Source organism: Schistocerca serialis, chromosome 2, assembly GCF_023864345.2.
Source record: "Schistocerca serialis cubense isolate TAMUIC-IGC-003099 chromosome 2, iqSchSeri2.2, whole genome shotgun sequence".
Taxonomy (NCBI): domain Eukaryota; kingdom Metazoa; phylum Arthropoda; class Insecta; order Orthoptera; family Acrididae; genus Schistocerca; species Schistocerca serialis.
Window position 1 is genome coordinate 778415103 of NC_064639.1, and position 27167 is coordinate 778442269.

Sequence of the window (27167 nt, forward strand, 5' to 3'; positions counted from 1 at the left end):
TTTCTTTCATTAGCATGTGGCTTTTCTTATTTTAGAATAGAGCGAGACGGCGCAGTGATTAAGACACAGGACTCGGGTTCGGAAAGAGGGAGATAAAATCTCAGTCCGGACATCCAGATTTACGTTTCTCGTGCTTTCTCTAAATGTATTGCGGTGGATGTGTGAACGGTCTCTTTTTTACGTGGTACAATGAATTTCCTTTCCAATGAAAGGAAAAAAAGTTAAATTCAAAATTTTAATATTCCGTATGTAGAATTATGGATATTTACTTATCGTCACCCATTATCCGAAATTATGATAGCAAATTTTGTGGAAGGTGATAGACACACGCAGTTTTCGTAGCCCTGCATTTTACCCATAGCTGTGTCTTGTGAGTCCATGGGACATCCCTTGAATTACTTTGATACGGAAATCTTGGTGATGAAGTTCATCGAGATTCGATTATCAAGGAATCTTTGGAAATATATATAGCGGGACTACTTGTTGACCAGCAAGGCGCCTTTCAATTGGTGAAAAGCATGTGACATGGTCTTTTCTGTGACTTTTTTGGCCAGACAAAATTTTACGCTTCTTGCCAGGTTCAGCGACAGGTGAATTTATAAATTTGATGACCGTGCCTTAACTCCTCGGGCGCACAGTTCAACAGAGAGTGTGAGTGTACTCTGACCGTTATGCATGCGCCGGCGCGCCTCAAATGGGCGGAAAGGTAGACGCGGGTGGTTCCCCTGCACGTTACAGGGTGGTTTCCCATGAATGTAAGTCAAATGGCGGAACTGGTAAGTCTACTAACATCTCACCTGATATTTGGCTGAAAGGTACTGATCCGTATCTCGAAAAATCCGTCTGTCCATAGAAACACAAAATGATTATTGACAAAAAAAAGAAGACAGATTACGGTCATACAGCTGAGACATATGCGGATGCGTCACGACACCAATTACTGGTGTAAGTGTACCGATCTATACCATTAATCTGTAGTCGTAAAATTCATCTAGAGATGGCTGCCTGGTTGTCAGCTGGAAAATTAAAGAAAAAAGTCTACGTCTACATATATACTCCGCAAACCAGTGAAGAGGACCTTGTGCCGTTGTTAATTATTGTCTTTCGTGTAGTACTCGCAAACGGTGCGATAGGAAAGCGAGCGTTTACGCGCTTCTTTACGCTTCCTGACTTCTTTTGTGTTCGCGGTTGTTACGCGCGATGTACATCGATTGCAGTAGAATCTTTCTGCTGTTTCTGGTAAATGACAATTTTCTAATCTTCCCCAATAGCATTTCCCGCAAAGATAGCTTCGTCCCTCGAGGAATAGACATTTGACTCGATGGAGCATCTCTGTAATTATCGCGTGTTGATTGGAGCTATCAGTAATAAATATAGTAGAACACCTCTGAATTGCTCCAGTTTTTTCTGTTATCCGACTTGGTGGGAATCCGAAACATTCGAGCAAGTCTCAAGAATGGGGCTACAGATGTTCTGTATACGATCTCCTTTAACGATAAATTAGACTATCCTAGAATTACCCCTGTAAACCGAGATCTAGCATTTGGCTTTTCTACGACCAAACTTACGTCCCCGTTCCACTGCTGGAGCTTTGCATCATATAATAGCGCGATTTAGTGAAATGCGGTGGAAGAAATAACAGGACTTATGCTCAGGTCGTTACAGGGTTATCTACAGAAAATTGAATAGCAGTAATGCAGGAGTAGGCCGAATAATGAATAAGAAAATACAAATGTGGGTAAACTACAAAGAACAGAATAGAGAACGCATTGTCGTAGCCAAGACAGACACAACGTCGACACTTATTATAGTAGTACGAGTTCATACGCCAACTACCTCCATAGATTCTGAAGAGAGTGAATGAATGTATGATGAGATAAAGAAGACGAAAGTTGGTGGTTGCTGACTGGATTAGGTTGTACGAAAATGAAAGGAAAGAAAAATAGTGGGAGAACATGGACTGAGGGACAAGAATGAAAGTGGAAGCCGCCTGGTAGAATTTTGCACAGAGCATAAATTAATCGTCGCTAACGCCTGATTTTATAATTATGAAAGAAGTTTGTATACGAGGAAGAAACCTGAGGACACTGGATGTTTTCATACTGATTTTATAGTGTTAAGACACAGATTTAAAATCTATATTTTAGACTCCAAAATATTTCCACTTGCAGATGTGGACTCTGACTTAAGTTAATGACTATGAAATGTAGATTAAAACTGAATAAATTGCGAAAAGGTAGGAATTTAAGGAGATAGGATCCGGATAAACTGAAACAACTAGAGGTGTTTGAATGTTTCAGAGCGAGCATTTGGCAACTTTGGACTGAAACAAGGGAAAGGAATACAATAGAAGTGGAATGGGGAGCCTTGAGAGATGAAATAGGGAAGGCAACAGAGGCTCTTATTAGAAGTCATTGGATAACTCAGGAGATATTGAATTCAACTCGAGAAAGGAAGAAATATAAAAATGCAGCAACTGAACCACGCATAGCGAAAACAGACATCTAAAAATTAGATATGACGGAAAGTGCAAAGTAGTTAAGCAGGAATAGTTAGGGAGCAAATGCTAGATTGTAGAGACATGCATAACTAGTGGCAGGCTAGAAGCTGCCTACAAGAAAATTAAAGAGACATCTGAAGGAAAGAGCAGCAGATGTGGAATATCAAAAGCCCAGATCGCAAGCCAGTACTAAGCAAAGACGGGGAAGCTGAAAGATGGAAGGAGTATATATAAGGTCTGCACAAGGAAGATGAACCTAAAGGCAGTGTTATAGAAATGAAAGAGGACGTAGATGAAGATAAGATGGTAGGTATGGCACTGCAAGTAGAGTATGACAAAACACCAAAAGGCTTAAGTAGAAAGTAAGGCCTCTAAAGTAGACGATATACCCTCAAAATTATTGACATACTTAGGAGACCCACCCATGGCAAAATTATTTCATCTGGTGTGCGAAATATCCTCACACTTCAAGAAGAATGTGATAATTCCTATTCCAAAGAAGAAAGGGGCTGGCAGGTATAAATACTACCAAATTGTCAGTTGGATAAACCATGCTTGCAAAATATTGACATGAATTGTTTCGAGGAGACTGGAGGAAACTGATAGAAGCCAACATTGACGGAGATCAGTTTGGTCCCCGGGAAATACAATGCGATGCAACACTGAGCCGACGACTTATCCTAGAAGAAATCGAGAGATGTAACTTACGTTCATAGCATCTACAGTTTTAGGGAAAGTTTTGACACATGTTGAGAGTCTTTGAAATTTTGAAGGTAGCAGGGATTAAATGCAGAGAGTGAAAAGTTATTTACAGCTTGTACAGAAACCAGAGAACAGTTATAAGAGTCGAAGGATGTGAAAGGGAAGCCATAGTTGGGAAGGTAATTACAAGGTTGTAGCCTATACCAGATGTTATTCAATTTGTACATTGAAGAAGCAGTGAAGCAAACGAAGGAGAGATCTGGATAAGCATTAACGTTCAGGGAGAAGAAATAAAAACTTCAACATTTGCAAATGACAGTGTAATTCTGGCAGAGCCAGAAAAGGACTTGGAAGAGCAGATGAATGGAATAGACAGTGCTAATACAGTACGGAATAGTATGGGTAGAAATTAGAAAATTTTATTAAAACTCACTGACATTGCCCCAGACAAACTCAAGTCATGCCAGAGACAGAGGTGGCAGCAGGAAGCGGGCAATATGTTGCAACCTCGGTCGGGTCGACAACACATTACAACACTATCTGCTGAGGAGTACATGCGTTCAGCAAAAGGGAGGCTTCGATAGAAGACCAAAGGAAGTGAGACAGGCGTATTTGTTAGCTAGTAAGGCATGTTGCAAGGAACCCTGCCTCTCTGACAAGCGCACACAGCGAGGAACTGACACAGGAGTTAACAGCCTGTTAAGTGGATGTAGCAGAATAAGGACACATGCGGTCATTATGAACTGAGTCTCGTATCCTAGCTCCACTCTTGCTCCCTTTAAACATTCCAGCTCTCCAGCTCTCGTCATGAGTTGATCATTGGGCTCGATCCACTCGATTCTATAGTTATGATGCTATAGTGAATCTATGTCCTAGATACTCTAGCACAGTATGTGAACTCGACAAATATGTACTCGAGATGATGATCTACACCTGGTCTACTTATGCTGCTCCCTGCCTACCATCTACCGATGGACAAACTGGCTGTCTTCCGACAACGCCACATCGCCGGGTGGTGCCAGCACTGAACTTCAACACAGAAGCCAGCAACAGGGCCACTTGAGGTCCACGTACCTGTTCAATACCTAGGCACCTCTGGGTACTGATGCCTACCAGGGGCAGGGAGGAGATCAACCAACCACATGACCTCTGACACGAGGTACATTACAGATGGGTCATCAAGGGTCACAGTAGAATTTGGAATGGGACCGAGGACGCTCCAACATTTAGCTTCAGACTTCACGCTGGGCAATGGCCGCGCCTACTCGCTGGCAAGCCGTCGTGGCATGAGAGTGACTAAAACTCACATGGGCGTGCAACCGGGGAGTTGGCTGGACAAACGTCAGTTGGAATCCAAGATGCAGCTGAATGAGCAATAGCCAAGACTGGTGCCGATGAACGACGACGTGTAGCCGTTGAGAATAAATGACTGAATTCTAATAATGTTTTACAAGCGTCGTTGATGCTTCACAGGTTCTCAATAGCTATCCTGATTTCACGCAGAGGTCTCTCAGCTTGGCCTTCTGTAGAGCCTTGAAAAAATTTTATGAGATGAACTTCAACAAAAGCAAAGCAAGGGTAATGGAATACAGTCGAAATAAATCAGCCGATGGATTAGGAAATGAGACACTAAAAGTACAACATGAGTTATTTGTTCAGCAAAACATCTGATGATGGCTGAAATCGAAAGAATATAAAATGGAGTCCGACAGAAGCAAGAAAAACATTTCTGAAAAAGGGCATGTTGTTAACATCTAATAATTATCAGTTTAAATGTTGTGGAGTCTTTTCTTAAGGTATTTGTATGGAGTGTAGCCTTGTTCGGAAGTGAACCATGGATGGTAAGTAATTCTGACAAGAAAAGAATAGAAGTATTTGAAACACGGTACTGCAGAAGAATACCGAAGATCAGATGAGTAGATGGAAAAACAAATGAAGAGGTATTGAAGCGAATCAGGGAAAAAAGGAAATTTATGACACAGCTTGACTAAGAGAAGAAATCAGCTAGGAGGTGTGCCGAGGCGTCAGAGAATTGTCAGCTTGGTAATGGAAGGAAGTTTGGAGCGTAATAGTTGATGATAGAGACCAAGACTGAAGTACAGTTAGCAGGATCATCCGGATGTAGGTTGCAGTAATTATACAGAACTGAAGAGGCTTGCACAGGATAGACTAGCACGGGAAGCTGCGTAAAGGCCGTAGGCAAAAGGGGGGGGGGGATCTCCAGGGGGTCCAAACCTCCCCTATCACCTGAATGAAATTATTCATGAAGTAGTTGCTGTGTAGTGAAATTGAAACATATTTTGATTTTCAATCATACGATGAAAAAGATTAATCACTATCGAGAGTCAGCTAGGCCAACGATAGATTTAAACTATTTATACATCTATAGTACTATCGGCTATCGCCCATCTTGTTTGAGCAAAGCTGTTGTTTTGTTAATGTAAGCACTACCGTTTATTGTTTTTGTGCTGTGTGCTGTTGTGATACTTTCTATTTGTGGTTAAGTTCGTAACGAGAAGGAAGAGGAAAATGATTTTGATTCATTCGCTTGTATTACGGTAGGTTAAAAGTATTTATGCATTACTATAATAGTCCAATTACCTATCTACAGCAGTTTATTGTCACAATGCTGCGGAGCGGTAAATATCGTTATAAATAACGTTAAATTAAAACCAGTGCATAAAAATGAACTTGGATTTGCCTGTGTCGTTGATCAACAAAAATATCGCCCAAACGGGGGTCGTTGCATTGCTTTAAAAAAAGTTTACTCAATAGCCTATCGTTAGTAGGAGGCCAAAGGGCAAAAGATCGCCCAATGTGGTCGCCTGCGTGGTACTCAGTTATGAAAATCAGTTCCGATACTAAATGATGGGTTTTGGTATAACAGCATATTCTATATTTCGTTCGTTTCTAAAAGATTTTTTCAGCGGGCTGCTTGAATTCGTCCGAGTCGACTGCGCTCTGCATCGCTCCCTCCCTCTTTCGTCCAAAATCTATTTTCTCCCTCGTGGTGCTGTTATAACTAAAGTCAGTAATTCCACACACAATTAAATCTTAAAATATGCAGGCATTCATGCACTAGCAGATCACTAGACATGCACAATTAAAGGAAAAACATGCAATGTCAGAATTCAGTCTCTTGTTGTGATGCATTTTATTTTAAAAGTACGGACAACAACCAGTTTTTCCAAAGTCTCAACCTACTTTGGGAAACTCTGCATGTTGGGCCACTGAGCTAGCAATCCCTGGATTCGGGAGGCAAGGTGGTTTGAATGCATTCTCCAATAATCTTGAAAATGGTTTTCTATGGTTTCCCATATTCAATTTAGGCAAATGCCGGGGTTGATACCTTACCAAAGGCCACAGCTAATTCCGTCTGAATACCTTCTTTTCCTGAAAGATTCCAGTTCCCTAAAGATGCAGCCCCTCTGCTTGACTGAAAAGAGCTACATCCAGGGCGAGCCGAACATCTCTTTGGAGACTCCCGGCACTAAAAGCCATATGATTAATAAATAATAATCAAAGTTCTCCACATTATACTCAAGCATTTGTCTGTCGGGACGTTCTTTAATGCAGAAAATGATTTTTCTTACATTGCAAGAAATGCGAGATGCATACTTAAATGAGGAAACTTGGGAAACTATAAAGCTGAATAACTCTAGATCCTTTGCATTTTCACCACCACCAAAAATTATTCTAGATTGTCTGTCGAACAAAGACCTCTTTATTTCAAAAGCCCTACCGGTAATAATCACGGTGTCCCAAAAAATTAGCACTCGTCAGTTCCTGATCACTTCATCAGCTCAAATCCAGACTGAAAGAAGAAGAGTGTAAAATGCCCTTTTAGAGTGAAACTGCTTCTTAGTGGTTTGCTAAAATACAGCACTCCTAGGTTAGGAGATTACATCTCCACTTTATGAAAACCTGACATCGTTGTCGAATAAAATGATTTATCTTTCTTTATGCAAATTTTAAGAATAACTGAAAAACACAAGAATCTTTAAGGTCCTCTTTAACAAATCAGACCCTCCACCCCACTTTGACGAAGTCCTGGCTACGTCCTTGGCTGCATCAAAGTAGACTTTGGACTGAATATCGCAACAGTACGTTAGAATCCTTCACTTAGATGTTAAATCGAGTGACTGTGTCAGGCAGTGCCCTGTTAATACTTTATTCGAACATTAAAGGTTTTTCCCGTATGCATCTGCATTAAATTTAATATCTCCACATTTAGGACAATCCGTTCATCACCCGGCTACAATCCCGAAATCTCTTGGAGTAGCGCGATAATCGTCAGTAAAAATGACAATCACTGCCAAATTATCATATCTACATACATTCTGCGCAAGCCATACGGTACGTGGCGGAGGGCACCGAGTACCATTACCAGTCATTTCCTTTCGTATTCGACTCGGTAAAAGAGCGAGAGAAAACGACTACCTATGTTCCTCCGTATGAGCCCAAATTTCTCGTATCTTATCTTCGTGGGCCTTACCGAAATGTACGTTGACGACCGTAGAATCGTTCTGCAGTCAACTTCAAATGCTGATTCTCTAAATTTTCTCAGTTAGTGCTCCTCGAAAAGAGTGTCACCTTTCCCCCAGGGATTCCAAATTGAGTATCCAAAGTACCTCCATAACATTTGCGTTTTATTCGAACTTGTCGGTAATAAATATAGCTCTCCGCCCCCGAATTACTTCGATGAGTTCGTATAATCCGACCTGGCGTGGTCCCAAAGACTCGAGCAGTATTCAAGAGTAGGTTGCACTTGCGTCCCATTCGCGGTCGCCTTTACGGATGAACCGCATTTTCCCAAAATTCTCCCAATAAACCGAAGACGACCACTCGCCATCCCTACCACAATTCTCATATGCTCATTTCATTCCCTATCTTTCTGCAGCGTTACGCCCAGATATTTAAATGAAGTGATTGAGTCAGGCAGGATACTACTAATGCTGTATCCGAACATTATGCGTTTGTTTTTCCTGCTCATCCGCATTAACTTACATTTTTCTGCCCTTCCCTGTGGCACTCCTGAAGATACACTAGTCTAATATGAAATCTGCCTGTTGCCCTCCATCGATGGTTCGCAGCCTGTCATATGAGAAAAGGGCAAGCTGAGTTTCGCATGAGCGATGCTTTCTAAAACCATACTGATTCGTAGACGTAAACTTCGAGGACTAAAAAAAATGTGTTCTTACTGAGAAAATGATCAAAGATTCTGCAGCAAACCGATGTTGGGGATAGTGGTCTGTAATTTTGCGAATCCGTTCTTTTGCAGTTCTTATAAAGGACAGGGTTGTAGCCTCTCCCCGATGTTATTCAATCTGTATATTGAGCAAGCAGTAAAGGAAACAAAAGAAAAATTCGGAGTAGGTATTAAAATTCATGGAGAAGAAATAAAAACCTTGAGGTTCGCCGATGACATTGTAATTCTGTCGGAGACAGCAAAGGACTTGGAAGAGCAGTTGAATGGAATGGACAGTGTCTTGAAAGGAGGATATAAGATGAACATCAACAAAAGCAAAACGAGGATGACGGAATGTAGTCGAATTAAATCGGGTGATACTGAGGGTTTTAGATTAGGAAATGAGACACTTAAAGTATTAAAGGAGTTTTGCTATTTGGGGAGCAAAATAACTGATGATGGTCGAAGTAGAGAGGATATAAAATGTAGACTGGCAATGACAAGGAAAGCGTTTCTGAAGAAGAGAAATTTGTTAACATCGAGTATAGATTTAAGTGCCAGGAAGTCGTTTCTGAAAGTATGTAGCCATGTATGGAAGTGAAACATGGACGATAAATAGTTTGGGCAATAAGAGAATAGAAGCTTTCGAAATGTGGTGCTACAGAATAATGCTGAAGATTAGATGGGTACATCACATAACTAATGAGGAGATATTGAATAGAATTGGCGAGAAGAGGAGTTTGTGGCACAGTTTGACTAGAAGAAGGGATCGGTTGGAATTGGTGGAATTAATTTTGAGAAAAGGGTAAAATTAATAAAGAAAGTAAAGGTGCGGTCGTTACGTTAACAATTAATTAGCGTTAATTAGATTTTGAGATTTGGGGAAAATTACGGTCGCCAGTTCTATGGACAACTACTATAATAACTGAAAATGAAAGATTAATGCACATATAATTAGCACTAAAGGCGTGGCAACTGAAGGTTGACACGTGCTGTGTGAAAACTGAATGTTTGTGAGAAGTAATAAATTTCGCTACACTCTGACTTAATTTAGCAAAAGAATTAATAAAACCGGAAAATTGAAAGTTAATTTAGTGACTGAAATTAACAGTGAGCTTTGTTTCTGAAGCACTACGAAATTCAATAAAAGAAGGTTAGTCTTGGGCTACCTCAACATCATATCAAAAGATACTTGAATCTACGCTATTTAGAAATAAGACATTTAACTTTGAACTTGAATTAAATGATTGTGAACAATGAACAATAGCAAAATTTAGTACGTACCAAGCTGAACTGCAGTCACAGGTAAGCTAAAATATGGTAACAAAACTCGCACTCTTAATTTCTGCTTGTGTAATCTAAATATTGTAGTCAGCTATGAATACTTTAACTGAACTTTGAAATTAAAGTAGTGAAATGGAATGATATTACTTTAATGCTGGCGTATGAATTTCAACGGCACTCGGGCTCATTCCAGAAAAGGAAGGGACCCTGCTTGGTAATGCAATTGGGACAATGAGCAACAAAGGTTCATGCTAAGTTTCTGTAATTTTGTGATGTAACAGTTTGAAAAGCTGAGGTCTGTCATACAGTTCTAAAACTTTACGTGCTTTTAGTCTCCCTGTTGGTTGATTGAAGGTTTGCAGTCGTCGATCGGAGAGGTGGCGACAGTCATTCATTGTCGCCCGTCGTTGTTGCAGAAGCTGGATGTTGGCGCGCCTTCTTCTCGCCACGGTCACCAGGCGAAACGGGCTCTTGATGTGCGCCAGCTAATGCTTCCCGTCCGCGACACTGTGTCAGAAACTATCATAGCAAGTCGAGCGCAATTACATGCTGCCAAACCCCGAAATCGCGGCAACTCGCGGGAGTGTCACACAACACACCTGCTCCAACGCCCTACTCCCGCCAAACTCTCCTCTGCCCGCGCTCCACGCGGCCAAGTTCACACTACCAAAGATCCTAAACACTTTGGTTCTCCACACGACCTATCGATGTAATCGTTCGATAGCATAGCTTTCCCTAGGCAAGACCCAGCGTAAAAATACAAACAGTATTTACAAAACAAACCAATTATACATCGACATAAATGCATAAATAAATATATATACAAATAGTAACACAATTACAATATATAAAGACACAGAAATGTCATATCTTCAGGTAACAAAATAAGGAAAAAAATTTATCGTACAATAGATGGAAATAGGAGGATATGCATTTCCGGCGTTACAAAGGGATCACCAATTTAGTATTGGAAGGCAGCGTGGAGGGTAAAAATCGTAGAGGAAGTCCAAGAGACGAATACACTAAGCAGATTTCGAAGGATGTATGTTGCAGTAGGTATTGGGAGACGAAGAAGCTTGGACAGGATAGAGTAGCATGGAGAGCTGCATCAAACCATTCGCAGGACTGAAGACCACAACAACAACATATAAGGACGTCCTTTTTTTTTTCAGTCGCTAAAACTACGCTCGGAAGCCCAGGCAACACCCAGTGACGGTAGAATTACTTTTTTGGCTGCGACGTCACTGTGCTTTCCTCCCCGAACGCCGTTCCACATCCTGTGATGCCATTGACTTCACCCACTGTGGTGGCAACCACGGAAGGGGAATGTATTCAGCATGGGGAGCATGTTGCCAGCTCGAACAGCAGCAGCAGCAGCAGCAGCAGCGGAGTTTTGCGCCGCGCCGCGCCGGCCCGGCTCGTGGCCAATATTTCAGAGCGGCAGGGCGCAGAGCGCAGGACGGTGCGTGCGTGCGCTGGCGGGCTGCCTGCCACGGGCACGGCCTCCGCCCTGCTGACCGGCCCGGTCCCTCTGATTTAGGGCGCGCACAGTAGTTTAGCCGCTCGAGCGCCGCCGCCAGGCCACTTGCTGCCGGTCTCGTTGGCCCGACTCCAGTCGCTCAGGCGTTAGCCCTAAACTCTGAAAAATGACCACCGCACATCGTCCACTTGGTGTTACGCAAACGCTTCCCAGACTTTCCTTTTTTTTTTTTTTTAAAAAAAATTTCTTCCGTGCTCAGGTTTCTCGCAGTTGCAGTGATGTTTACACAAATGTGGCTAACTGGGCACGTCTTCACATATACATTTCAGTCACGCTTGGTACAAAAGTCTGTGTCAGTATCTTACGGCACGATAAAGTAGCCTACAAAGACCATGTCCACCAGTATTTCCTTATGTTACATTTACCGGACCTCCTTAAAATACGAGAGGCGTTCAATAAGTAATGCAACATACACTACTGGCCATTAAAATTGCTACACCACGAATATGACGTGCTACAGACGCGACATTTAACCGACAGGAAGAAGATGCTGTGATACGCAAATGATTAGCTTTTCAGAGCATTGACTCAAGGTTGGCGCCGGTGGCGACACCTACAATGTGCTGACGTGAGGAAATTTACCAACCGATTTGTCACACACAAACAACAGTTCACCGGCGTTGCCTGGTCAAACATTGTTCTGATGCCTCGTGTAAGGAGGAGAAATGCATACCATCACTTTTCCGGCTTTGATAAAGGTCGGATTGTAGCCTATCGCGATTGCGATTTATCGTATCGCGACATTGCTGCTCGCGTTGGTCGAGATCCAATGACTGTTAGCAGAATATGGGATCAGTGGGTTCAGGAGGGTAATAGGGAATGTCGTGCTGGATCCCAACGGCCTCGTATCACTAGCAGTCGAGATGACAGGCATCTTATCCGCATGTCTGTAACGGATCGTGCAGCCATGTCTCGATCCCTGAGTCAACAGATGGGGATGTTTGGAAGACGACAACCATCTGCACGAACAGTTCGACGACGTTTGCAGCAGCATGGACTATCAGCTCGGAGACCACGGCTGCGGTTACCCTTGACGCTGCATCACAGATAGGAGCGCCTGCGATGGTGAACTCAACGACAAACCTGGGTGCAAGAACGGCAAAACGTCTTTTTTGGGATGAATCCAGGTTATGTTTACAGCATAATGACGGTCGCATCCGTGTTTGGCGACATCGCGCTGAACGCACATTGCAAGCGTGTATTCGTCAACGCCATACTGGGGTATCACCCGGAGTGATGGTATGGGGTGCCATTGGTTACACGTCTCGGTCACCTCTTATTCGCATTGACGCACGTTACATTTCAGATGCGTTACGACCCATGGCTTTACCCTTCATTCGATCCCTTGCGAAACCCTACATTTCAGCAGGATAATGCACCACCGCATGTTGCAGGTCCTGTACCGGCCTTTCTGGATACAGAAAATGTTCGACTGCTACCATGGCCAACACCTTCTCCAGATCTCTCACCAATTGAATATGTCTGGTCAATGGTGGCCTAGCAACTGTCTCGTCACAATACGCCAGGCACTACTCTTGATGAACTGTGGTGTCGTGTTGAAGCTGCATGGGTAGCTGTACCTGTACACGCCATCCAAGCTCTGTTTGACTCAATGCCCAGGTGTATCAAAGCCGTTATTACGGCCAGAGATGGTTGTTCTTGGTACTGATTTCTCAGGATCTATACACCCAAATTGCGTGAAAATGTAATCGCATGTCAGTTCTAGTATAATATATTTGTCCAATAAATATCCGTTTATCATCTGCATTTCTTCTTGGTGTAGCAATTTTAATGGCTAGTAGTGTATTTTCCTTCTGTAAGCAGGTTGGCTTTATTCAGGATCCCAGTACACCATATTTTCTTCCACTCTTTTGGTTACGTAATCTCCGTTCAAAGAGATGACCTTACGCCACCTGACTGGCAGGACCACTATCTCCACATGGTACCACTCTACTATTCGACGTAGGAGCCAACGCCTTGCTACCATCACCATCATCATCATCTAGGTACTGCTTCCCGCAGGGTGCATCCTTCAGGAGCTTTTGTCACTTATCACCTGGTTTACCTCTGGCAATGAACAACTAAGGTGAAAAGTGCGTAGTTTCACCCCGTGGTTCGGAGTCAACGCTTTAAACGGTGGGTCCCCTTATAACTGCCTTACAACATATCACCAGTGATTTCAGCATATATCAAGGGGTCGGCGTTGAATTCGTGGGCACTGAGTCCGAAATTAGTATGAATGAACAAAGAAAATCTACAACAAAGGAAATACCAAAACAAAATGAAATTACTTTTACGTGACAATGTCGGTGTTTTTTATCCGGTGGCCGGTTGCCACTAGAGCTCAGAATATCTATTCATATTTGTGCAATTTCCATGTATGTCTTCGGTGGCTATATTTCTCAGCACTGGAACAGTCACTTTTATCTCAACCTACCAAATTCCTTCTGAACGTCAGTGGAACCATTGAAGGGATTCTTCCTCTTCGTTTACTGTGATTCATTTTAGTCATGACGGTAGTCCCTCTATCCTTTATGAAACTGAAATGATCTTCAGAAAGTATTTTTCCACTGCAGTTTTAATTGTTCTTCGGACTGTTAATATCATGGAGGCTTACAATACCAAATGTTCGGTACTGCGTACAGTTACCTGCCGACGATTATCTTGTACGACGAGTGCGATTAAACAATTTCAAAAATTCTGTTAATCCTGGACGATGTCATACTGTAATACCAGGATCATGTCAAAGAAAGCGTAAATGTTGTGTATATGGTTTCCAATCATATTCAGCACAGAAACTTTCGTTGTTTAGTGCTTGGATTTCACCTTTCCCAGAAAAATTCTGTCGCCTATATATACGAAATTTGCTTCGGATAACCAAGAATAAGCAAAATACAAGTTAGTTTAATTTGTTCTAATAGCTGCTGTCTTGACTAGATGATATATGTGCCGAACAATAATAATATCAGTAGTGATAATTAGAACAGTATAATGAAGCAGAAGCCTAGATGTTCTTAGAACTTTCCAAAACCAGATAGCAGAGCAATCTTTTCTGAAATGTCACTAGCGTCGGTGCTAGTTTTTATATTTGCATCGCCCCTTTATACCTGAGTATTAATGCTACAGTTCATCCTGTCAAATATTTTGTCCATTCATTTGTGTGTGACTTCTGCTTTGTCAATAATCTGAATTCATTACTTATTCTGCAGCTTCGCTAATGAGAGTTGTCAGCGAACATTAACACTATGTCTCCTTCGCACTTTCACTATTGTTAAGATGAACTTTTAATTCACTCGCTTCATTACTTCTTAAAAATATGCAATAACCAGTAGTTGCACTCCTGAATTACTCTCTCTTCAGTAAGCCCTTACCTTTTTACGTCTTCATTACTGTCACTCGTGTCAATGTGGGAATCACTTTCTTTGCGGATACAACAGCTCTAATATCCTGATAATTTTAAAAACTTTATTTTACAGTACACTGTTACAGAAATGGTTTATTTACATCTGCTGTAAGTTATATGCGCTCGTCCTACGCTTTTTTTAGATCGTGTATGTTATCAATGTACAATATGTTGCATTCAGCCAATAATTTGAGCTATGTGAGCAAGTAGTGTCACAAAAAACTGACAAGTATCGTATTCTGAGAGGCGTTTTTTTTAAATTGCTTCCTCCCAGAGTTGGTATGTTTGTCAGCGAAAAGGCCATTTTACTTGACGTCGCATACATGAATTGGAAATTAATATAGTATTAGGAAATGAAAACTGAACACACTTTACCAAGTTTTTCACATATTATACAGACTGTACACTATGTACTGTCATAAATGGTTCAAATGGCTCTGAGCACTATGGGACTTAACTTCTGTGGTCATCAGTCCCCTAGAACTTAGAACTACTTAAACCTAACTAACCTAAGGACATCACACACATCCATGCCCGAGGCAGGATTCGAACCTGCGACCGTAGCAGTCGCGCGGTTCCGGACTGAACGCCTTAACCGCGAGACCACCGCGGCCGGCTGTACTGTCATAATCACTGGGCCAGATGAATGAGAAAGGATTGACAGACAGTAACAGTATCTTGTGCTGTCACCTCTGGCTACAGTGTTGTTCTACATTCGTGTACAGAGACGTGCGGGAAACTATTTTGGGAGCTGGTATTCCACGCTACTTCCACCAGTTATAGTGACTGTACCAAGGGACGTTATCGACAAAGCAAGCCACGCCAGACACTGTCGGAGCATATCCCACACATGCTTAACAGATGGTACGATGGTGTAATGGAAAGTAAAGCCTTCGAATATTTTATATGAAAAGTCTTAGACGTTTTTCAAATAAAATAAACAATATTAACATTTTACATATTTATTCATCATTTCTACAGATTCATTTTTCTCAACAGAGTCATCCTGGCGATGAATTCATTTCTCCCAACGAGAGACCAGTTTATTGATACTATCACTGTTGACGGAACTACAGCCCCAACTCTGCTTGCACCGCTTCATCACCATCAAAGTTAAGTTCTCGGAGGTGTTTTCTTAAGTTTTTGAAACAGATGAAAATCGTATTGGATCAAGTTGACGTTAGCAGCACTGTTGCCGTCATTAGGAACTGAACAACCCAGTATCGCACGTTACTAATGTCGATACAACCATCAGCGTAAAAAACTTTCATTATTGTACGGATTTCAATTGGATTACGTTTTCGGCGGTTAGAAACTCGATACAGCACACTGTTTCTCACACAGCAACGTAGGTAAGATGCACACCACCTTGATACACACAACATTTCGGAGCCCTCTAGCGGAAGAAGTTGTAACTTACGTCAGCGAAGCGGGAAAGTTTACTGAGTAACATGCATGTCATGTAACTCCTCAACCGATGTTGAGTCGTAATTCTGATGACTGTGCTGTCCAGGAGAGTTTGACGAACGTGTTGGAGAGTTTTTGTATGTCCATCCTTTTAGCAAGAGGTCTCTGGGACGACGGCCGTTACTATCTTGACAAAAAATAAAAGCACCTACAGCTGTCCTTATGATTTTATTTTATTTTGTCGCTACCAGTTTCAACGCTTCATTGTGTCATCTTCAGGCTGTTTTGATGCGGTACAGGTTGATACGATCCACATGCATAACCCATCAGTTGCCAGCATTACTGGATTCGTGTTGGCAGTTGATGGTTTGAGTGCTGACACATTATCTGCGAATCCAGTAATGCTGGCAACTGATGGGTTATGCATGGGGATCGTGTCAACCTGTACCGCATCAAAACAGCCTGAGTATGACACAATTAATCGTTGAAACTGGTAGCGACAAAATAAAATAAAATCATAAGGACGGCTGTAGGTGTTTTTATTTTTTGTCTTGTTGGAGAGCTGGTTGGTTAACGTGAGCTTACCTCACAGGCGTTTCAGGAACGGCGACTGAAATAGCTGGATAATGTTATGGACGTATCTTGCGTAGTTCTGGGTCATTTACAACAAAAAGCAGAAGCTTACTGCTTAGTAATCCGTACGACTTAGGTTGGTCTTGTACTCACATATCGCTGTAGTTTTTTAGTAGTCGAAATAGCTTATTTGATGTGACAGTTTTTTACTTTACGTTCTCAGGCTTGATCTGTTTTCATTTTTCACTAGTACAGTACTAAAACGAATACAACCGAGCACATCGTGTCTGTGCAAGGGAAAATAAGACAGCCGACCGAAGTGGCCGTGCGGTTAAAGGCGATGCAGTCTGGAACCGCAAGACCTCTACGGTCGCAGGTTCGAATCCTGCCTCGGGCATGGATGTTTGTGATGTCCTTAGGTTAGTTAGGTTTAACTAGTTCTAAGTTCTAGGGGACTAATGACCTCAGCAGTTGAGTCCCATAGTGCTCAGAGCCATTTGAACCATTTGAAAATAAGACAGACATGCATTTGACACATGGGTCACAATGTGCACGTTTTATCCTTAACTACAATACGATCAACAAAAGATGTTTTCTATTTACTGTTTTGCAAGTAGGTCATTCTTAACGACACATGTTCGTGAATGTAATTTCGTTTTGAGCTAACCGGTTAAAAAAATTGTTAATTAAAACCGAATACATCTAGCTGCTTTGTTGCTGAGGGGATTAAGTTGAATTTTCTACACAACTGATACAGCATAAATCCTAATAGATCTTATACTGATTTATTTTCTACGGGATTTAGTTTAAGAATAAATTATCTCTTCTTGTTTATCAGGTTTCTCCTTCTTATAAGCAGAAGTACTGAAGTCCTGAAGCACTCTGGCACGCCGGAACATCAGCAAACGTGCTTGATTCTCTCCGAAGGTAAGTCCAAATCGACTACAGCCAGTTGTGTTAACATTATCCATCTTTTTAGATTTCCAGAAGGCCTTTGATGTGATTCCTCACAATGGGAATAAACAAATTACGTGCCTGTGGATTATCGTTGCAATTGTGTTACTGGATTCGTGATTACTTTCTGTCATATAAGTCACTGTTTGTAGTAATTGACGGAGTCATCCAGTAAAACACAAGTGATACCTGACGTTAGACAAGGAAGTGTTACAGGCCCCTTGCTCTTCATAACATATATAAAGGCTTCAGCACACAACTCGTATGAGCAGCCCTCTTAAATTGTTTCCAGTTGATCTTGTCGTTTTCCACATAGAAAAGTCATCAGAAAATCAAAACAAACTGCAAAATGGTTTAGACAAGATATATGCATGGTGCAGAAAGTAGTAAGTTTCACTAAACAAGAAAGTATGTGAGGTCATTCAAATGAGTTCTAAAAGGAATCATTTAAATTTCGCTTACACACTATGTCGTACAAATTTAATGGCTGTCGATTAATTTAAATACCTAGGAATTACAATTATGAACATCTAGAACTGGAATGATTACATAGAAAACTTTGTTAGGAAGCCAAACGAAAGACTGCGTTTTAGTATCAGAGCACTTAGAAGACGCAACTGATCTACTAAATAGACTGTCTACACTGCACATGAAACTTCCTGGCAGATTAAAACTGTGTGCCGGACCGAGACTCGAACTCGGGGCCTTTGCCTTTCGCGGGCAAGTGCTCTACCGACTGAGCTACCCAAGCACGACTCACGCCCCGTACTCACAACCTTAATTCCGCCAGTAGTTCAAGGTTCGCAGGAGAGCTTCTGTAAAGTTTGGGAGGCAGGAGACGTGGTACTGGCGGAATTAAGGCTGTGAGTACGGGGCGTGAGTCGTGCTTGGGTAGCTCAGTCGGTAGAGCAATTGCCCGCGAAAGGCAAAGGTCCCGAGTTCGAGTCTCGGTCCGGCACACAGTTTCAATCTGCCCGGAAGTTTCATATCAGCGCACATTCCGCTGTAGAGTGAAAATTTCATTCTAGATACACTGCACTTGTCCGGCATCTCCCAGAGTACTCCTGTGCGGCATGGTATCATTACCAGATATGATTGACAGAGGATACTGAAAAATATTTAAGAATGGCAGCCCGTTTTACATTATCGCGAAATGGGTGGGAGATTATTCCGAAATAGCTAGGAGAGAGAACTTTGGGGGAACCAACCGTGACAAAACTATTCCATCTGGTGAACAAGATGTATGAGACAGGCGAACTATCCCCAGATTAACGAAGAATGTGATAATTCCAATCTGAAAGAATGGAGGTGCTGACAGATGTGAATATTACCGAACTATCAGTTTCATTAACCATGGCTGCAACATACTAACACGAATCCTTTACAGAAGAATGGAAAAACTGATAGAAGCCGACATCGAGGAACATCAATTTGGATTCCTGAGCAAAGTAGGAACACGCGAGGGAATACTGACCCTTAGAAGACAGGCGAAGGAAAGGCAAACCTACATTTATAGCATTTCTAGACTTAGAGAAAGTTTTTGACAGTGTTGGGTGGAATTCTGTCTTTGAACTTCTGAAGGTTGCAGGGGTAAACTACAGGGAGCGAAAGGCTGCCGACAACCTGTACAGTAATAGGCAGGCAGTTGTAAAAGTTGATGGACGTGAATGGGAGGTAGTGGACGAAATGGGTGTGAGACAGGGTTGTAGCCTATCCCCGAGTTTATTCAATGTGTGCGTTGAACAAGCAATAAAGGAAACGAAAGAAAAATTTGGAGTAGGAATTAAAGTTCAGGGAGAAGAAATAAAAACTTTGAGGTTTGCCTGTGACATTATACTTCTGTCAGAGACAGTAAAGGGCCTGGAATAGCAGTTGAAGGGAATGGACAAGGTCTTGAAAGGTGGGAATAAGATGAACATCAGCAAAAGCAAAACAAGGGTAATGGAATCAAGTTGAATTAAATCAGGTGATGTTAAGGGAATCAGAGTAGGAAACGAGACGGGTGATGCTGCTTCTCAGTCAAGTAGTTCCTCAATTGGCCTCACAAGGGCTGAGTGCACCCTCCCTGCTTACCAACGGCGCTCGGCAGGACCGGACGCTAGCCCATCAAAGTGCTAGTCAAGCCTGGCAGCTGGCAGTGCTTGCTTAACTCTGGTGATCTGACGGGAACCGGTGTTATCAGGACGGCAAGACGACATTTGTAAAGTACCTCTTCAAGTTTCTACGTAGCAATGGGAGTTTTCTCCTCGGCCCACCTCATAAAATGTAGGCTATAACAACATACTAGTATTTTTTGTTGTTTTTTCTGTGCTGGGAAAATAACTGTTTCTTTTTATAAATATAATGAGCTAATTATTCTCTTTGGCACTGATTATAAAGAAAAGAGTCTTATATGTAAAACAGAATCTATAGTGTTTCAAAATGTAGAAGAATAAGTCGTAATTACGATATCTTTGTGAAGTGATACCTGACATTCTTCTTTTGTTACTTTCTTTGTTGCTTTTCTCCTATTGGCCTTGGTGTATCAATATGTTCCCAAGTGGAAATGTGGGTGAAAAGTGGTTCAAATTGCTCTGAGCACTATGGGACTTAACATCTGAGATTATCAGTCCCCTAGAACTTAGAACCACTTAAAACTAAGTAACCTAAAGACATCACACACATCTATACCCGAGGCAGGATTCGAACCTGCGATTTATCGGTCGCGCGGTTCCATAATGAAGCGCCTAGAACCGCTTGGCCACACCGGCCGGCTAAATGTGGGTGAATCGTGTTGTGAACGCAAATAGCCGGCTTGGGCGATATCTGTTTAGCCGCCATGGGGCCATCTCACCGAAATAGATAAGATTTGTAGTAATTGCTTAGAATCTGCATATCAAGTAATTAAAAAAGCCTGATTGCCTAGTGGGAATCAAAATTAGCGCATTTGAAATTTTCCAACCTTTCGACGTCGCGAAAATACGAAGGCAAAGCAGTTATTCCTCTAACAATATTTCTTGCACGTTTAGTATTTCGCATTATTCGTCCGTTTAACTGTCAGGGTTTGGAGAGTTGAAAGGCGACATTTGTAACTTACTTCTGTGAAGTCCCTAGTAGCAACGGAAGTTTATTCTTGGGCCCACCTCATGAAATGTAGACGAAAAGGGCTCCAGCAGCCTATGCATTGTAGCTTACCGCAATGAAACTGTATGCTGGACCGAAAGCGGATCTTTGCTTTTTGCTATTACAGTCCTAAGGTCTAACATAGCATCCGCATTTGTTGCGCATATTAGTACAACAATACATAGCTGGGAAAGATCTCTGAGTAAAATGAGCCTCGTGGTAATGAGTGAAAAACTTGTGAGGAATTAATGTTACCCAGAGTGACGACCTTTTGCTAATGCTTGTCTGTAGTAAAAGTAATGCTATCAACTGTGAGCACAATGGACAAAAAATTAGTCACTCTAAGGAGACGTCTAACACTGCCTCTGACCTTGCTAATGGCCGCGATTCGGCGAGGAAGAGAATCCACGAGTATATTCAGATATGCCATTTCCAGCTGAAACCAATCACTGATGATTAGATTCCTTATAGCGTACCAAATTTAAAGGGATGTTCATTGCTATGTTTTACCTGCTGTTTGAAACTGTCCTACGAATTTTCCATAGGTTTCCATACCTTTCTTGCAAGATGGGAGTGTCCGCAACATACTCATCGAGATAAGGCCGAGAATGTTGACATAAGCATCTTGGTTCATGTTAACAGTAACCTGAATGCAAGCCCCAGCTATGGTGTGGAAAATGCTCCACAAACATCACAGAATCACCTCCGTTCTGATCTATACCCTGCACACTGTGGCTCATTTGCCATCAAGCACCGCCACCTTTCATCAGTTGAAACGAAGCAAAATGGCGATTCGTTGGACTACATTACACGCCACCAATCAGCTATTGTCTAGCGTCTGTGTTGTTTTTCCCTCTGAAATCGTGCAGCTTTATGTGCGCTCACAGCAACGTTCTTTTGTGACTCCAAAAGTCAATTGGACGCAACTCCCTCCCGAATGTTCGCTCGAAAATTGGTTCAGATGGGCGACTCCCATTGACAAAGCATGACACTCGTTTCCTTGCCCTGTCGGTTAGATATTTTTACAAGCACTGTTCTTACTTCATTTTACATAGCTGCGAGTAACACACCATTAGTTGCAGACACCTTAGAAAGTCCACGATTATACACCAACAAATCGGGTAACTTCTTTCACGGCTTGGTCTCGAACTCGTCCATACACTGCAGCTGCTTTCTGCCATATTGCCACGTCTCAGGGTCAACCCCTCTTACTGCAGTGATTCCATATACGTGATTGACATATACACACACAAAGCTTCACTGCCGTGCCTCACGTCAGAGGCGGAGGGTGATATGACTGCCTTGCACTAATTTTGTACCATTTACAGCAAACCAAAGGGACCAGTGTGCTCTTTTGAGGGGATTAATTTTTTAATGTATTGTTTTCAGAGTTCTTCCTGGAAATAAATAACATTTACTCAGAAATTTATATTCAAAGATGATAGTCGTGGCAATTCAAATAACCTGAATCAGTGCTGTTGGAGGAATGTCCTCGGAACGTCTGTAGTACAGGGTGCGGCAGAACCGACTAAGCAGTTTCTATAGATCACCGCTGGGACTGTGTTGGGGGTAGGCAGTTGCACGTGGTCTGCCTTTGTTCAGTCGTTGACCCCATTTCAGTAGCCAACATGGTCTGGACCGCTGCACATCGTGCCTTTGCCGTTCGCGCTAATTATGAAAACAACAGACCTGTGATCGCTACACAACGAGCTTTTCGGCGACAGTTCAACATTCCACGCAAAAATGCCGTTTCTAATGCAAACACAATTCGGTCCTGGGTTCGGCAGTTGTAGGAAACTGGTAGCACACTAAGAATAGATATACAAGGCCGACGCAAATCCATCAGAACGCCAGAAAATGTGTAGCGGGTGAGAACAGCAGTTCAACAATCGTCCCAACGTTCTGCACGACGACATGCTGTTGCATTGGCGATTTCAGACCGCCGTTTGAGAAGGATCCTGCAATGCGATTTGAAGTTCCATTCTTTCAAAATATCTATTGCTCAACAATTACGCCCAGCAGACTACACCAACCGTCAAAATCTGTGTGAGCAAATGCTTGCTCAGATCCCTCCGAATGCAGCTTTCTTCAGTAGTGACGAGGCACATTTTCATCTTAGTGGGTTCTCCTAAAGTGACAGTGTTGTGTGCCATATCACAATCTGGTGTGGTAGGCCCTTACTTTTTTGAGGAGGAAGGAGTGACCGTGACAGTGATTCCCACACGTTATATTTCAATGTTGCAAAATTTTCTGCCACCCAGAATGGACGAGATTGGTGAAGAATATGGACTGAGTGACTTGTGCTTCCAACAGGATGGAGCTACTGCTCACACAGCTCAAATTTCACATGATGTTTTGAGAGAAACGTTTCCGGGACGCCTCGTCTCTTTGAGGGGTGATGTCGGGTGGCCTGCGCGGTCACCAGATTTCAGCATTTGTGACTACTTTCTTTGGGGATATCTGAAGGTTTTCAAAAGCCACCCTCACGCCCTACCAGAGTTAAAAGAGCGGATTATTGACGAAGTGAATGTCATATCCCACGATGTGTGTGCAAGAGCTGCTCGAAACTTGAGGGATCGTCTACAACAATGTATTGGTGCTAACGGCCTCCATCTTGAGGACATTGTTTTCAAAACTAAATGAATGTAAAATGGTATATTGTTAGGATTGGGGAGAAGAGAAGGTTGTGGCACAACTTGACTAGAAGAAGGGATCGGTTGGTAGGACATGTTTTGAGGCATCAACGGATCACCAATTTAGTATTGGAGGGCAGCGTGGAGGGTAAAAATCGTAGAGGGAGACCAAGAGATGAATACACTAAGCAGATTCAGAAGGATGTAGGTTGCGGTAGGTACTGGGAGATGAAGAGGCTTGTACAGGATAGAGTAGCATGGAGAGCTGCATCAAACCAGTCTCAGGACTGAAGACCACAACAACAACAACATCCAGATTTACAGTTTATTGCTCAGTCGGTTCTGCCGCACCCTATATAGTCGGCAATCGAAAAGTTTCCGTTGGAAGGCCGTACTGGGCCCAGAATCGTTGTACCAATCATGCAATGAAGCAGTCATCTCATTAACGCACCAGGTCGAAGATACTCGTTTGGTAGAACACCGTGTCCTGCAGAAGATGTCCGTTTTAGCCCGCTGCATATCCTCATCCGACAGGGAAAGTCCATCTTTCAACGCCTCCTGTAATGGACCGAAGGCGTGATAACAGCTCTGGGAGAGATCACGACTATAAAGCAGGTGCTTGAGTGTCTCCCAATTGGGATGGCGTAAATTCGGGGTTACATTTGCAATATGGGGACGTGCGTTAACTGGAGCAGCAGCACGCCTTGTCTCACGGAACTTGATGCACTATTCCACAACGCTGGTTTTCGGCAGACTTGCTGCCCCATACACATCCTTCATTCTCCGATGGATATCTTCCGCTGTTCGTCCATTGGCAGCCAAGAAAAGGATAGCAACATGTTGGTTCTATCTGAACTCTTTGTTTATGTTTCCTCGTTAGAAAGACACGAATGCCACATTAATTCCTTGCCTGTATGTCGGTGCTTACATAGCCGCACCGGAATCATGCTACGTTGCATATTCGCTGCAGCAAGTCCTCAAACGGAAATTTTTTAACCGCCCCACATATACGAACGACTAACAGAAAAGGCACTCCTGTTTATTATTTGCCAACAGCGTGGATTATTAATGTCAGGATTAACTGCTGTAAGGAAGTTGATCAACCAATCGTTCTCGACCAGTCTTGGAAATCTGACCGAGCGAGACCGCGCGGGGATTTGCACACTGGACGCGCATTCTGGAGGACGATCGTTCTGATTTAGGTTTTACCATTCTGATTTAGGTTTTACACGATTTCCCTAAATGGCTCCTGGCAACTGCTGCGATAGTTCCTTTGAAAGAGTATAGTCAATTTCCTTTCCAATTCTTGAAACATTTCAAGCTTGTGCACTGACTCTAATGATCTCGATGTCGACGTGACCTGACATGACTGTGATAGTTCTTCCTTCCTTTATTCTTGGAAATCTGTCACGATTCTGGTGTGTAAAGCGTGTGGTTGTCGCTGGTGATGGAATGATGATCTTCGAAACACATAATGGACGCACAGCTCAGTACAGAAATTTCATTTGAATCTGATGCCATTACATATTATTTTTGTTATTATTGTTATTATTGTATGGGAATTTAGTGTACAAAGCATATTAGTAATAGTTAACGAATTAAAAACGATGTATGAGACAGGCGAAATTCCCTCAGACTTCAAGAAGAATATAATAATTCCAATCCCAAAGAAAGCAGGTGTTGACAGATGTGAAAATTACCGAACTATCAGTTTAATAAGTCACAGCTACAAAATACTAACGCGAATTCTTTACAGACGAATGGAAAAACTGGTAGAAGCCGACCTCGGGGAAGATCAGTTTGGATTCCGTAGAAATGTTGGAACACGTGAGGCAATACTGACCCTACGACTCATCTTAGAAAATAGATTAAGGAAAAGCAAACCTACGTTTCTAGCATTTGTAGACTTAGAGAAAGCTTTTGACAATGTTGACTGGAATACTCTCTTTCGAATTCTGCAGGTGGCAGAGGTAAAATACAGGGAGCGAAAGGCTATTTACAATTTGTACAGAAACCAGATGGCAGTTATAAGAGTCGAGAGGCATGAAAGGGAAGCAGTGGTTGGGAAGAGAGTGAGACAGGGTTGTAGCCTCTCCCCGATGCTATTCAATCTGTATATTGAGCAAGCAGTAAAGGAAACAAAAGAAAAGTTCAGAGTAGGTATTAAAATCCATGGAGAAGAAATAAAAACTTTGAGGTTCGTCGATGACATAGTAATTCTGTCGGAGACAGCAAAGGACTTGGAAGAGCAGTTGAACGGAGTGGACAGTGTCTTGAAAAGAGGGTATAAGATGAACATCAACAAAAGCAAAACGGGGAGAATGGAATGTAGTCGAATTAAGTCAGGTGATGCTGAGGGAATTAGATTAGGAAATGAGACACTTAAAGTAGTAAAGGAGTTTTGCTATTTGGGGAGCAAAATAACTGATGATGGTCGAAGTAGAGAGGATATAAAATGTAGACTGGCAATGACAAGGAAAGCGTTTCTGAAGATGAGACATTTGTTAACATCGAGTATTGATTTAAGTGTCAGGAAGTCGTTTCTGAAAGTATTTGTATGGAGTGTAGCCATGTATGGAAGTGAAACATGGACGATAAATAGTTTAGACAAGAAGAGAATAGAAGCTTTCGAAATGTGGTGCTACAGAAGAATGCTGAAGATTAGGTGGGTAGATCACATAACTAATGGTTCAAACGGCTCTGAGCACTATGGGACTCAACTTCTGAGGTCATTAGTCCCCTAGAACTAGTTAAACCTAACTAACCTAGGTACATCACACACATCCATGCCCGAGGCAGGATTCGAACCTGCGACCGTAGCGGTTTCGCGGTTCCAGACTGCAGCGCCTAGAACAGCACGGCCACTTCGGCCGGCACACAACTAACTAATGATGAGGTATTGAATAGAATTGGGGAGAAGAGGAGTTTCTGTCACAACTTGGCTAGAAGAAGGGATCGGTTGGTAGGACATGTTCTGAGGCATCAAGGAATCACCAATTTAGTACTGGAGGGCAGCGTGGAGGGTAAAAATCGTAGAGGGAGACCAAGAGATGAATACACTAAGCAGATTCAGAATGATGTAGGCTGCAGTAGGTACAGGGAGATGAAGAAGCTTGCACGTGATAGAGTAGCATGGAGAGCTGCATCAAACCAGTCTCAGGACTGAAGACCACAACAACAACAACGAATTAAATAAATAATATTTATAAATTATAGTTTAATGATAGTTTACAACCTTGCTTCCCCCGTTTTTCTCGAAGTTCGGGTATTTATTGTGAAATACTTAAAGAAAATTATGATTGCCCATCGCTGGCCACTACATTCTCCCATCTTTCAGATAGCATACGAATTCCGTGGCGGAGTGGAGCTGGGTCTCTTTTGTGGGGATCCATGAATCAATTCAGTTTTGCACTATGATCGGAAGTGCTGGTCAGCCAGACTGTATGCCACTGATCGAAAAAGGCGGTAGTCAGAGAGAGCAACGTATGGAGAATACGGCGGGCGGGATAGGACTTCTCATTTAAACGTTTCCACGTATATTTCGACTTTTTTTGCGACATGGGGTCGAGCACTGACCTGCTGCAAAATTACCTTTACGTGTATATCGCTGTATTGTGGCCGTTTGTGTTTCAGTGCTGGGCTCGATCGTATCAACTGCTTTCGATAATGACGTCCTGTGACTGTCTCCGTCTGTTTCATTAGCTACGAAAACTGTCTCTATTCCACCGCCATGCCGGTCTTCGACATCAAAATCACCGTTCTTAAGGCGTTCAAAACTTTGTCTGCACGTTCTTCCACTAATAGTTCCCTCACCATTGATCTTACCCAACATTTTAAGAGCCACAGCCGCAGATTTCCGTATTAAAGCAGAAAATTGAAAC

The 27167-nt window shown here is 42.4% G+C and overlaps 1 protein-coding gene across 2 annotated transcripts in view; it reads left to right on the forward strand.

Moving 5' to 3' along the window:
- The window catches only part of LOC126455702 (probable inactive tRNA-specific adenosine deaminase-like protein 3), a 531452-nt gene that overhangs the window by 205115 nt on the left and 299170 nt on the right, over positions 1–27167 (forward strand). Inside the window, exon 3 of one of the 2 annotated variants that reach the window (XM_050091470.1) lies at positions 17436–17524. The exons of the other annotated variant lie outside the window; for it this stretch is intronic. The gene's annotated coding sequence lies outside the window, so the exon portion shown is untranslated. The remainder of the gene's footprint in view (positions 1–17435; positions 17525–27167) is intronic. 2 annotated transcript variants of the gene reach the window in all.